We start from the raw sequence: 12,614 nt of genomic DNA, 5'->3' as shown, positions 1-12,614 counted from the left end.
TTGTGTATGAATATTATTTAACTTAATTTTTTTATTTTGAATACTTATATAAGAGGAGCAGATTTCGACGCCTTTACAATCTTGAACATCACTAGAAGGCCGCGCGAAAAACCCATGAGCAACAACAAACAATGACGAAGCTGAGTCTGGAACTCTTCTTTCAAAGAGATGCCAACATTGTGACTCGTTGGGATTAGCTACTTGCTTATAGGTTTCCTGAGTACATAGCTCCACTTCTTTTTGCCTTGACGTTTCATATTTTTCTGATATGTTAGGCTATTTATACAAAACAAGTTTTAAAAAATAAAAAAGACCATTTAACGAAAAGTAGGTGTTAGTCAAAGAGTTGCTAGTCGAATTTTTTAAATGCCGATTTGAAGAGAGATTGTTGTCAAAAAGGGTTTTGATTTGATGTAACATGTTTGAAGAATGAAGTTGACAATTGACATGTCAAATTTAATGATGTAATGCATAAGGGCAGTTATTTAGTTTTGTATTAAGACGAAATAGTTATTTTTGAATTCTTCTTCGGCAAATATTCTCATGCACCTCGCATTTCAGCGACTTTCTAAGTCTGAGTCTGTCACGAGTTTATTTTCTGTAGAATTTCTTCCATATCTTTATATTTTTTTTTTCAAATTTTTGTCATTTCTCTTCATGCAATTTATTTTTCTTCGCAAAGTCATTTTTCTTTCTTTAAGTTTTGAATTGTTATTTTATCTTCAAAAGACCCTTAACTTCGTTGAAGGCTTCCATTTACTTTTCTACAATTTCTTTTGTTCTTTATTAAAAATATTTATTTTAGTTGGCATTTTGTTTCTTCTTTTTCTTCAGTTGTTCAAAGTAAAAGTCTTTGGTGCATAAAAGAAAATTGGTACTCGCATAAGAGAAGTAGGTTTCGCTCTCAAATAATAGATATCGAACTAACTAAGATTACAGAAAAATTTCCATAACAAATTCGCACATCCGGTAGGACTCTTTTCTTTGAATTGTGTCAAATATTTTTCTTTTTATCATGGTATTGATTTAGTGTATGCAACTTCAGAGTGGTAAGATCATCAATATGACTGAAGAAACTTCAAACAATAATATTGAGTCATCATCAAATTGTAATTGCAGCACAGACTTCTGCAAGTTCAACATCCCACATAGACGGAAATATTCAGAATTCTGGAAATAGTTTTGGGAGAATGCTGCGGTTAATAATGCAACCGCTCGGAATAGTGGGCATAACTCATGTCCTCGAATTTCTCTAACTCAAATTCAATCGCCGGTAACTGCAGGTTGGCTTCCTTTTGGTCTTCCTCCAAGTTATACCCCACCTATGGGTGGTTATACGCCTCCAATTCGATTTGAAAATAAGCTAGTTGCAGTAAATAATAAACCAAGTTTCTCTCATTCTAATATGAGTCAAGATTACCAAATTGGTTTGACGTCGAATAGCACAGGGTCTTTTGCTACCTTTCGACAGCATATTAACGAAAACCATTATGATTTAGTCAATTTGTTAACTCAACAAATGACTACTATTCTAAATCCTATAGTGGCTGATAATGAAACAAAGTATGAGTGTTTGGTTAGGCAAGTCGAACGAATTGCTCGAATTGTTGATTATGATGAAGGGCGACCTCTTCATCAAAATCTTAGAGTAGATCCAGAAAACTTAGGCAATAATCGAGGAAATTTACATGATTACATTGGTGAGGACAAAAAAAATGCACTTACTTGGTTTTCGAATCTGAGGCCTAACTCAATTTTGACTTGGGCACAATTAGAGAATACTTTTTATACTCAATTTTATAGAGGAGAGTTAAACATAATAGTAACAGATTTGGTTGCAATAAAGCGTGGCACTGGTAAATCAATCGATGATTTTATGATTTGATTCAAAAACGCATGTAATTGATACTATGTATCACTTCCCGAGAGTGAAGTAGTTAAAATAGCAACCATGAGAGAAAATTATTGAATGTTCATATTCCTGATTTGGCTCATCTAGCTGAAAGAGTCAAACAAGTTGAATTATTTAAGAAAGAAAAAGAGGAATTTAAAAATGAGAGTAAATTTAAGAATTATAAATCTCTTGCTCGAAAGGAAAAAGTTGCTTAGATAGAAATGGAATCGTGGAGTGAAGATTCGGAAAACAAATATCTTGAAGTCGATTTGGCTGAATTAAAGAAGGGTCACCTTATGTTTGTGCTTTGCTGAAAAAAGTTGCAAATATTTATAAATTTAGCGAAACTAAGTTAAGGGTGGTAAGAAATATAGTTTCGATATTTCAAAGTCGGAACAAATATTTGATGTGTTGTTTAAAGATAAACAATTGATTTTTTTCTGAGGAAAAAATTTTGCCCTCATTAAAGATTTAAAAGGAAAACTTTTTGTAAGTTCCATCATGCAACTAGCCATTCGACTAATAATTGTGTTCGGTTCAGAGATCTTATTCAAGAAGCAATTATAGAAGGAAGATTGAAGTTTGACGATGAAAAAAGGACATGAAGGTTGATGTTGAACCTTTTGATATAGCTGCAAATTTTACTGATCCTCATTTCTTGGGGATGACTATGGCTGGTTTCACTTTATTTGAGTTCGATTCAACTCTGGAAAATTTTGAGACTAATGTCTGACAAGTGTACCCTAGTGCATAGTTGTCAGAACCGAACCGGTGATCGAACCGGTCAGGTCATTGGGTCACTGGGTCACTGGTTCAACCGTTGGATTACTGGTTGAACCGGTTGACTTGGTCCTATGTAAATAAAAAATAAAAAATAGTTAAAAGTTTAAAATTAAAATTTAAAATACATATTTTTACTAACATTTTAAAATATCAAGTTATTTTAAAACAATATGGAACATGAACAATAAATATTTTATTATTTTTACTCTATCATAAATATTTTTATTTTGTTTTTATATTAAAATAACTATTATTTTTAAATTTTAATAATTTATTAATTAGTTTATTACGCAAAATTCTGCAGCTGAGGAGATATAAGCTCAACTTGTTTTTTACAGGATAAGCTTAGGGGCTGTGTACTATACCGTTAACCTTGGCCACAGAATCATTAAAAGAAAAGAAATATAATTAATTTAAGAAAAAATAAGTGAGTTTATAATAATGAGTGAAATGAGTGAGTTTATAATTAAAATTAAAATAAATTAAATAAAAGTAAACTATTTGATAGAAGATATCTATATGTATTATAATTTGCATAAATTATAATAGAAAACATAGTGGTCTGGTGGTTGTGGAGCCTTTTGGTTTCCTTGAGGGCAGGGGTTCAAACCCTACTTCAAGCATTTTGGAAATATTTTCTTCCAAGCGGTTCGGTCAGACCACCTCACCAGTTTTGATCGGTTCACACCGAATTTGACCGGTTCAATTCCTTGTGCGGTTCAAATACTGGACCGGACCAATATAGGATCCGGTTCACCGGTCGGCCGGTCCGGTCCGGTTTTTACAACTATGCCCTAGTGTTGGTGATGGGATGTTGGATTTCTTAATGCACTAGAAATTAAAGGATAGAGACGTGTCATTTTGTCCAAGGTACAATGTTGTGTTTGATACAGAAGTTGCAGCAATCTTCGAGAAGGAAAGGATGAAGAAAGAGCTAACTCATAAGGAGGAGCAAGCTCGTCAGAGGCACCCTCCTCAACGCCCAGAAGGTCAGAGTTCTTGAAATCCTCAAGAAAATTGTTCTCCTTCATTCTGTCGTTCCCAAGCTATTAGAGTTAGATGGATAAAAAATTGTCAAGAATTTCGGAGTGTAAATTTCAAGAATATCAACACTAACAAGCTCAGAGGGGTCGTCGAGGGCATGGTTGTGGTCGATATCTGTATCCCCGAGGAAGGAGAGGGGGTAATCGAGGTGGAAGGCATTTTTGTCGAGTTGTGTCAGATAAGCCTTTGACTTATATGGACAAGGGGGAAAAACTTTCTGCTTTAACGAGGGTTGTGTTCCCAACTAATAGTGAGACTATTCCTAAAGGCAAAAAGCCTTCAAGTTCTATGGAAAAAGAAAAAGTAGTCGAAATAGTTCCTGCTAAGCCTAACGAGAATGCTGTTTTAAACCCTGATCTCGATGAATAATATTTTGAGGAAGGGGATGACGAGATGGTCAGTACAGTCTCCATTATTCCTTCAGAATTTTTGGGTGATTATGAAGAAAATCTCAGTGGGGATTATGATGTTGAGTTTGGAGATGAGGATGCGTTTGCATTCATCTGTGAATATGAAGAAGTAGGATGTTTTAATAAGCCTACCAATAAATAAAGAGCACATCTTCGACCACTGCATATTAAGGCCACGATAAGAGGTATTTCTGTCGACAAAGTGTTGATCGATGGTGGTGCAACGATCAGTTTGCTTCTGGAAAGAATGTTAGTCAAGGCCAGGAAGCATTTTGATTATCTTGTTCCCACCATTATCTTAATTACTGATTATCATGGTATCTCAACACCAGCAAAAGGATTGGTTACTCTACAAGTTCAAGTTGATTCTTCGATACGAACAATTGTGTTCATAGTGGTATCATCGAGGGCTAGCTATAATGCACTGTTAGGTCAAGATTGGATTCACGATGTCGGAGTTATACCTTTGATTGTGCACTAACAACTTCTCCTTTGGACTTGTGAGGGAAAAACTGAAGTGGTAGTGGCTTATTATAGTCTTTATGTTGAGCAGATACACATCCACTTCAAAGTTTACAATGACAAGCTAAAGCCTCTTGATGTTGATAGGAATCTTAATTATTACAACTGTGAAGGTTGTTTCCTAACTTCTAAGGGGCTCAACATAAAGCTTAGGACCCGAAGTTGGAATATACTCCTACAGTTTGGGAGTAATTATGATGTCTGAGAAATAGTTCAATTAGCAACATTTTGAAATGTCTAAAGAAAAGGACATGTCAAACTATTTATTGTCTTTAAAAAATTGTTTGAATAATTTAACTTTTGCTTCATGTTTTTCTTCTTCTAGCAATGATTCTCCTGATAAAGTTAAATCTATTAGGATTTCAATTCTGCGACATGTAATTCAATTTTTAGGGTAATTTTGATTACTAAGATCGAACCTGATAGAAATTTACTTCTATAGCATGTACTTTCCCTTTTAAGTATAATGTCGTAGGCACTACTTTGATTGATAAGTCTAAGATCATCAGTCAGCCAAATGTTGATATATCTCAAAATCTTTGTATTGTAAATGACTCGATAGCTGATTTGATTGATGATCCTAATAAGCTTTGTATTTCCTCTTGTAACTCAGTTAATTTTTTTTTCGATTGTATCTATGATCTTGAACCTTTGTGTTTTGAAAAAACTTTAATTAATCATGATCATAAAGGGGATTTGAATCCAAAGATTCACTTGAAGAAATTAACTTAGGAGTTGATGGTGTCATAAGGCCTACTTACATAAGTAAACATATTTATTTGGAATTTCGAATGGAATTAATTAAGCTTTTGAAATGAATACAAAGATTGCTTTATTGGGTTTATATGAGATGTCTGGTCTTGATCGATCTTTAGCCGAACATAGATTGCCATTAAAGTTGTTCTCTCGACCAGTAAAACAAGCTCCTAGGGGTTTTGCACTTGAAATAAATCTCAAAATTAAAAATGAGGTTGAACGATTGATCAAAGCTAAATTCATTAGGACTGCTCGTTATGTTGATTGGGTGTCGAATATTGTTCATCTAATGAAAAAAAATGGGAAGTTGCGAGTGTGTATTGATTTTCAATATTTGAACAATGAAACTCCTAAACATAAATATTTTATGCCTATAGTAGATATGTTAATTGATTTTGCAGCCGGTAATGAAATCCTAAGTTTCATGGATGGTTATTCTGATTATAACCAAATATTCATTATCGAGGAAGATGTGTCGAAAATAGCCTTTCGATGCCCAGGTGCATTGGATACCTATGAGTGGGTAATAATGCCTTTTGGTTTAAAGAATGCAGGGACAACATATCAATACGCAATGAGCGCAATTTTCCACGAATACATTGAAAATTTTATGGAGGTTTTATATCCTTGATGTGCTGGTCAAGTCAAATTCATTCGATCAACATCTTGAATATTTGCGCAAAGCCTTCGATACGATGCGTCGAAATGGTTTAAAAATGAATCTCTTAAAATGTGCATTCGGTGTGTCTGCAGGTAATTTTCTTGGGTTTTGTGGTTCAGAGAAAAAAGATTGCCATAGACCAAAAAATAAGGCTAAAGCTATTCTGGAATTACCACCGCCAAAAACGAAAAAAGCAATTCAATCTTTTTTTGGAAAAAGTAAATTTTTTACTACGATTTATTTCGAATTTGTCTGGTCAAACTTGAAATATGTGTGGACTAAGGATCATCAGGAGGCATTTGATTCAATTAAGGCCTATCTCTTGAATGCACCTATCAAGGTTGCTCTTCGCCCTTTAGAACCATTAAAATTAAATTGTATATCACAGCTTTGACGAATACGATTGAGTATATGTTAGCACAAGATGATGAAGCAGGAAATGAAAAGTCTATTTACTACTTAAGCAGAGTCTTGTCTGACATTGAGATGAGGTATTCCCCTATCGAAAAACTTTGTCTATCTCTATATTATGCTTGTACTAAACTCAAGTGTTACATGTAGCCAAAACTGTCAAGGTTATTGCACAAACTGATTTTATTAAATATATGTTATTCTACCCTATTCTGCTTGGTCGAATTGAAAAATGGGTGCTTACCTTGACAGAATATGATTTACAATATCTTCTTGCTAGAGCAGTTTAAGGTTAGGTTATTGTAGATTTCTTGGTCGATAGACCAAATAATCTAAATGATCAGGGGAAACCTTGTTGAGGTTAAACCTTGAAAGTTGTATTTCGATGGTTCGAAGCACAAAGACAGTGCTGGTGTGGGTATTTTAATTATATCTTCAAATGAGATTCTATTGAAATTCTTGTTTGAATTAAAATATCCATGTTTGACTAATATGGCTGAGTATGAGGCTTTGATATTAAGATTAGAAATTTTAACTAGCAAAGGGGCACAGGACATTGAGATTTTAGGAGATTCTCAATTGGTTTTAAAACAATTGTCGAAAGAATTTAAATATATAAGTGAAGTATTGCAAAAGTATTTGTCTATAGTATGAGAATTGTTGGTATTATTTCGAAAGGTATCACTAACACAAATTCCAAGGGTTCAAAATGAAAAAGCAAATGAATTAGCTTAGATTGCTTTAAAATATTAAATTTCTCCTGGGACTTTGGAGAAGCTGGCAAAGGTGCAACAAATTCTTGTGCCTGTCAAAGAACGAGAGATTTTGGTAATGATGAGTGTGATGATGATGATTGGAGAAAATCAATTTCTAGTTATTTAGAGAATCTTAATATTCAAGTTGATAAAAAAACAAAAAACAAAATTAAGGGCGATGAGTTTTGTGATTTTAGGGGATGAAGTATATAAGAAAGGTGTTAAAGGAAGCCTTATGAGATGTTTAGGAAATTCTGAACCTACAGTTGCTCTTGGAGAAATTCATGAGGGTACTTGAGGAACACATCAAATAAGTGAAAGAATGAAATGGGTATTACGGCGTGATCGAGTGTTCTGGCCGATTATGATTAAAGATTGTACTAACTATGCAAAATCATGTCAAGAATGTCAAAAATATGGAATAATACAATAGGCACTTGCTTCTTAATTGCATTCAATTATTAAACCCTGGTCGTTTAGAGGTTGGGTTTAGATTTGATTGGTATAATTCATCCTCTATCGTCGAAAAATCATAAATTCATTCCAGTGGAAATTGATTATTTTACTAAGTGGGTAGAAGCTATACTTATAGTAAAAGTTAATCAAAATGAAATTATAATTTTATCGAAAAAATATAATCTATTATTTTGGGATTCCTCAAACTTTAAGTGTTGATAAAGGGACAATGTTTACTGGTCAACGAATAAATAATTTTGCAGCATCGAGGAACATAAAGATAATAACTTTGACACCATACTATGCACAAGAAAATGGTCAAGTCGAAACTGCAAATAAGATTTTGATTAATTTGATCAAAAAGAAAATTGGTATAAAACCAAAAACTTGGCTTGGAACATTAAGTCAAGTTTTATGGGCTTATTGAAACTCACTACAAGGGTTAACAAATACATCCCCTTATAAGCTGGTTTATGATCACAATATTGCCTTTGGACATTAACCTCAATATTATGCGAGTAATGGGACAAGATGATTTGCCAATTAAAGATTATTGGAGTGCTATGTTTGACAAATTAAGTGATTTAGATAATGAGTGCATTTTCGCACTCGATAATCTTATTTGACAAAAAGAGAATATAGCTCGTGTTTATAATCCACAGGTGAAGGAAAAAGTTTTTATATTAGCGAATTATTTATTAAAGTTATTTAATTGTTAGAAAAGAAATCGAGGGTTTATGCATGGGAAGTGGTCTCCTGATTGAGAAGGACCTTATCGGGTAATTAAATTGTATTTAGGAAATGCTCATAAAATCAAGTATATTAATATTGGTGCCGAAGTTAAATCGACCAATAAAAAATATTTAAATAATATCGGTGTCTGGAAGATAATATTTAAAATAAAGAGCGGATCGTTGATAGCATAAAGATAATAAAGAGTAAAGACTAAATACAAGGAAGCTTAGCATTCTAAGACTTTATAAATAAGGCTCCAATAGTTTTTCTAAATCGAATCTAAGACGCACTCTCTCTTCATCGATCAAGCTATAGACAACAACTTCATCGTGTTCTTCAAGTTGTAATTTCTCATATTTTCTCTTGATTTTAACTCGAGTGCTTTTCATTTCACATAATTCTCGATTAAGATATATTTTTCTTTTATCAGCTTTGAGGAAAGGTCCTTATAATAGAGCTTCATCTGCACGAACTTTAGCAAGTTCTTTTTTGAGCTCTTCTCTGGATCGAGCCCATTGTTCAAGAGCATTGGCAACTGATAAACCCTAATGTTAGGGTTAATCTTGTGTTGAATTTAATGAATTTTATCAACTTATCTCACATTTATTCAATGAAATAACATGGTTTTGTGAATTTCTCCTAAATTGTGTTTAAGATTAAAAACATGTTTTTTAGACTCTTAAATTGCTAAATTTAATTTCTTTTAATTTCATTCGATGCCTTGATGTATTTGTAAGTGGTTTCAGGTTTAGAAGGCAAAGATTGGTTGAAGGAATGAAGAAAAAGCATGCAAAAATGAAGAATTAATAAAGAAATGAGGTTTTGGTAATCTGCCCAATTCTGCGCACGTGTGATCAGAGTTTTTGTCAAGCGCCTACGCATCTGTGTGACACTTGTCACGTGACTTCATTAAAGGAACACGCTGAGGGCGATTTCTAAGCTCATCCAGGCCCAAATCCAACTCATTTCTGAAGTATTTGAAGCCAAATTCAAGGAGGAACAAGGGGAGAGCAATTAGATTAGTGTAGAAACATGTTTTAGGATAATTTTTTAGAGAGAGAAGATTTTGGGTAGATTTAGGCTAATCTCTCTTAGATTTAGATTTTAATTCTTGCTTTGATCTAGTACCTTTTACTTTTCCTTGTTCCATTACTTTAATTTTCTTAGTTTCTCTTATTAATTTCTCATTTGAGCTACTTTTTAGTTTATGAACACTATTGTTAATTTTCATTTTCTTTCATGTAATTAGTGTCTTTCTATATTTCTTATTATTTAATTGAGTTGTTATTGTTATTTTTTTGCATTTGGTAGTAGTAGATTTTATTATTATTGCAATTTAATATGCTTTTCTTTTATTGCACACCAAATGTTTGATAAAATGCTTAGTTTTAGAGTAGATTTTGAGCATTCTTGGCTTAGAAAGAGAAGTTAGGTAATCTTGAGTCATTGATACCCAATTTATATTGATGATCTAGAGTTAGTTAATCTTATTTTCATTGACATTACTTATGGATTTGGGTTAACTAGGCATACTTGACTTTCTTCCAATGGAAAGATAACGTAATTGGCTTAGCTCTTGATAATTATTGTATTATGATTAATGACTAAGATAGAAAACCTTGATTCTCAATCCTTGCAATGAATGTCTCTTTAGTGTTTGTTATCTTTAGTTGTTTGATTTATTTTCTATTTATTTAAATTTTTGCACTTTTATTGGGTTGAACTTGGGACAATAAGTTAATCTTTGATAGAGAATCCATTGTTCATCTAGACTATGCTTGCAACAAAGTGATTCAATTATTTTGAGAAATTCTAAACCGACATTAATTTCTACCCGTCACCAAGCAACACTTGCTTCATATTTGTTATAAGTTTTATGTGTCGATGCCAAAGAAGCTTCGACTTGCGCATATTCTGTCTGGATTTCTCCTATATTTTTCCTGTAGTCAGTGAGCTTGCTGTGAGAAATAAATAAATTGTTAGCAATTTTCTCAAATTTCTTCACTTGCTCAGAAAAGCTTATAGGTACTTGATATTCGAGAGTGGTACTCCATATGGTGGAAAGCAAAGTATTCGTCTCGATTTTTTCATTCATCAATTGTATGTTTTAAAAGATGAAGAAGCATCTTTAAACTCTCAAGATCCTGGGGAGTCAATTCTTTGAAAAGTCCATGTCCTGATGACTCATTAGTAGATGGAACTCGAGGACCTACTTCTATTTTGTGAGATAAACTTGATACAGCAAAAAGACGTTCCTCTAAATCTGCCTCTTGTGGACTGAAAACTTTGTCTGGTGCAGATCATTTGCATCCTTGTTGTGGGGCAATATCGTGGTTGACTTTGTCAACAAGGTTTTGTGTCTCATCAGTCTGCAGGTTAGCATTAGAGGCAGGTTTATTTGCTTTCTTGGCTTTTTCAGTCGGACTACTTTCCACGGAAGGGGAAGAAGGAACTCAGTAAGATCGACATCAATCCTTGTAGGTGATAATATAATTTTGTAAAATGTAAAAGTTGAAGATCATTGGAATACCTCAATTTCTTGGGGTTGAAAGCTCGATGAATGCATTGAATTTGTTGAAGTTTTCTTAGAACTCAAGGTGTCTGAATTAGTAGAAGATTCACTAGAGTTGCTGAGAGCTTCTTTTGTGGGTAAGATGGTAGGTCTGTCAGTAGCTTCTTGAATGGAAGAATCCCCTTAGATTGAAGTTTGATGAAATAAGCACATAGTTACCAAAAGAGAGTGACAATAGAATTTTCATAAGAAAATGGATACGAAATTGGGTGAGTTACCTTGCTGGTGAGAGTTTTGGTGTCTTTTTGTCTTTTTGATGCTTTGATGGCTTATTTTTCTTTTTGAAGATTTTGAAATCGGCATTTCAAGGGTACCTGAAGAAGATTTGATGAATCCCTTAAAGATGTTCTCTAGTCATCGATCATAGTGAGAATAGTAGTTGGTCTACCACTTGACAAAAGATTTAGTGACATAGCTGCTACAAATGAAAGAGAGAGGACAGTAATGACTTTGACATCTCTCATTATAATCAAGACACTTGTCAATTTCTTTCTTCCTGTTAAAATTTATTTGACAAAGAGGAGGGGTTTTGCAAGGAAATGGTGCTGGAAAAAGCTTGAGAAAAATCCATTTATCTTACAACATAATGGGAAGCATGGAGAGTGACTCGGAATTGATCTTTTTTGAACTGAGGAATACCTGTCAGTATCACTTGAATGGTGAGAAAGTTAGACCACATTTCATCATTCACCCGCTATGCATCTTCATCTTCATCTTTTCGAACTATAGGGTGTCGAAATCAGGTTGGTCCACATTTGCTGTCGACAAATGGAGCAAAATTTAGATCTTTGTTTTGAAAACTTTTGCTTGAATGAAGTTTTGAAAACAACTTCCCAAAAAAGCTCACTGGTGGATACGAATGAGCAAGATTTGGTTGCAAAGTAACCAATCGGAGTTCTTCAAGACTCTGTCTTTCAGAAGGAGCCACTCCTTTGTGCTTCATGTGTTTCTCAAAAATTGCATTCAGGCAGAGTTGCAATAGCCAGAGTGGTTACCCAATGTTGATTGAAGATTTATTACGGAGGCTATCGACCATTTGTCCGAGTTCATCATAAAGATTTCCCAAAAGTAACTTGGCCAAGTTAAGTTTGCGCTTGTCATGAATCAAAGCAGCTAGTGTGATGTATAGTTTTTGTATTGAAACACTTCTTGAGCAAAAGACTATAGCATTGAGGCAATAGCATAGAAAGGTTATATGCTCATCATTTACGATTGGACTATCTTTTTCTCCCATGTTTTGCCAGATAAATTTCCAATAAGAGTTTTTTAGGACAATATTGTATTTGTACTCAGGTTTCATATCAAAAGTAATTATAGGCCCGATTGGGGAAAGCTCTGTGATAGTTGCTACATCGAAAAGTGTGAGTCCCACCATACCACAAAATAGATGAAAGTTGTTGGTGGTTTTATTCCAAAAACATAATGCAGCCCCAATCATCAAATGATGCGTTGAAAGTTGGAATTGAGAGAGTACGAGAAGGTCATAGATTCTTGCAAATTTTCACTCATCTGTCTTAAAGGGTTCCATTCTTTTAAAGTAAGAAAATTTGCATTTTTGAAAGAAATCTTAGGGTTGTTACAAAAGGTTCGACATGGTCGATGAAAGAGGCTACAA

The sequence above is a fragment of the Arachis ipaensis genome, chromosome B09 (assembly GCF_000816755.2).
Source record: "Arachis ipaensis cultivar K30076 chromosome B09, Araip1.1, whole genome shotgun sequence".
NCBI classification, from domain to species: domain Eukaryota; kingdom Viridiplantae; phylum Streptophyta; class Magnoliopsida; order Fabales; family Fabaceae; genus Arachis; species Arachis ipaensis.
This window is presented reverse-complemented; position numbering follows the sequence as displayed.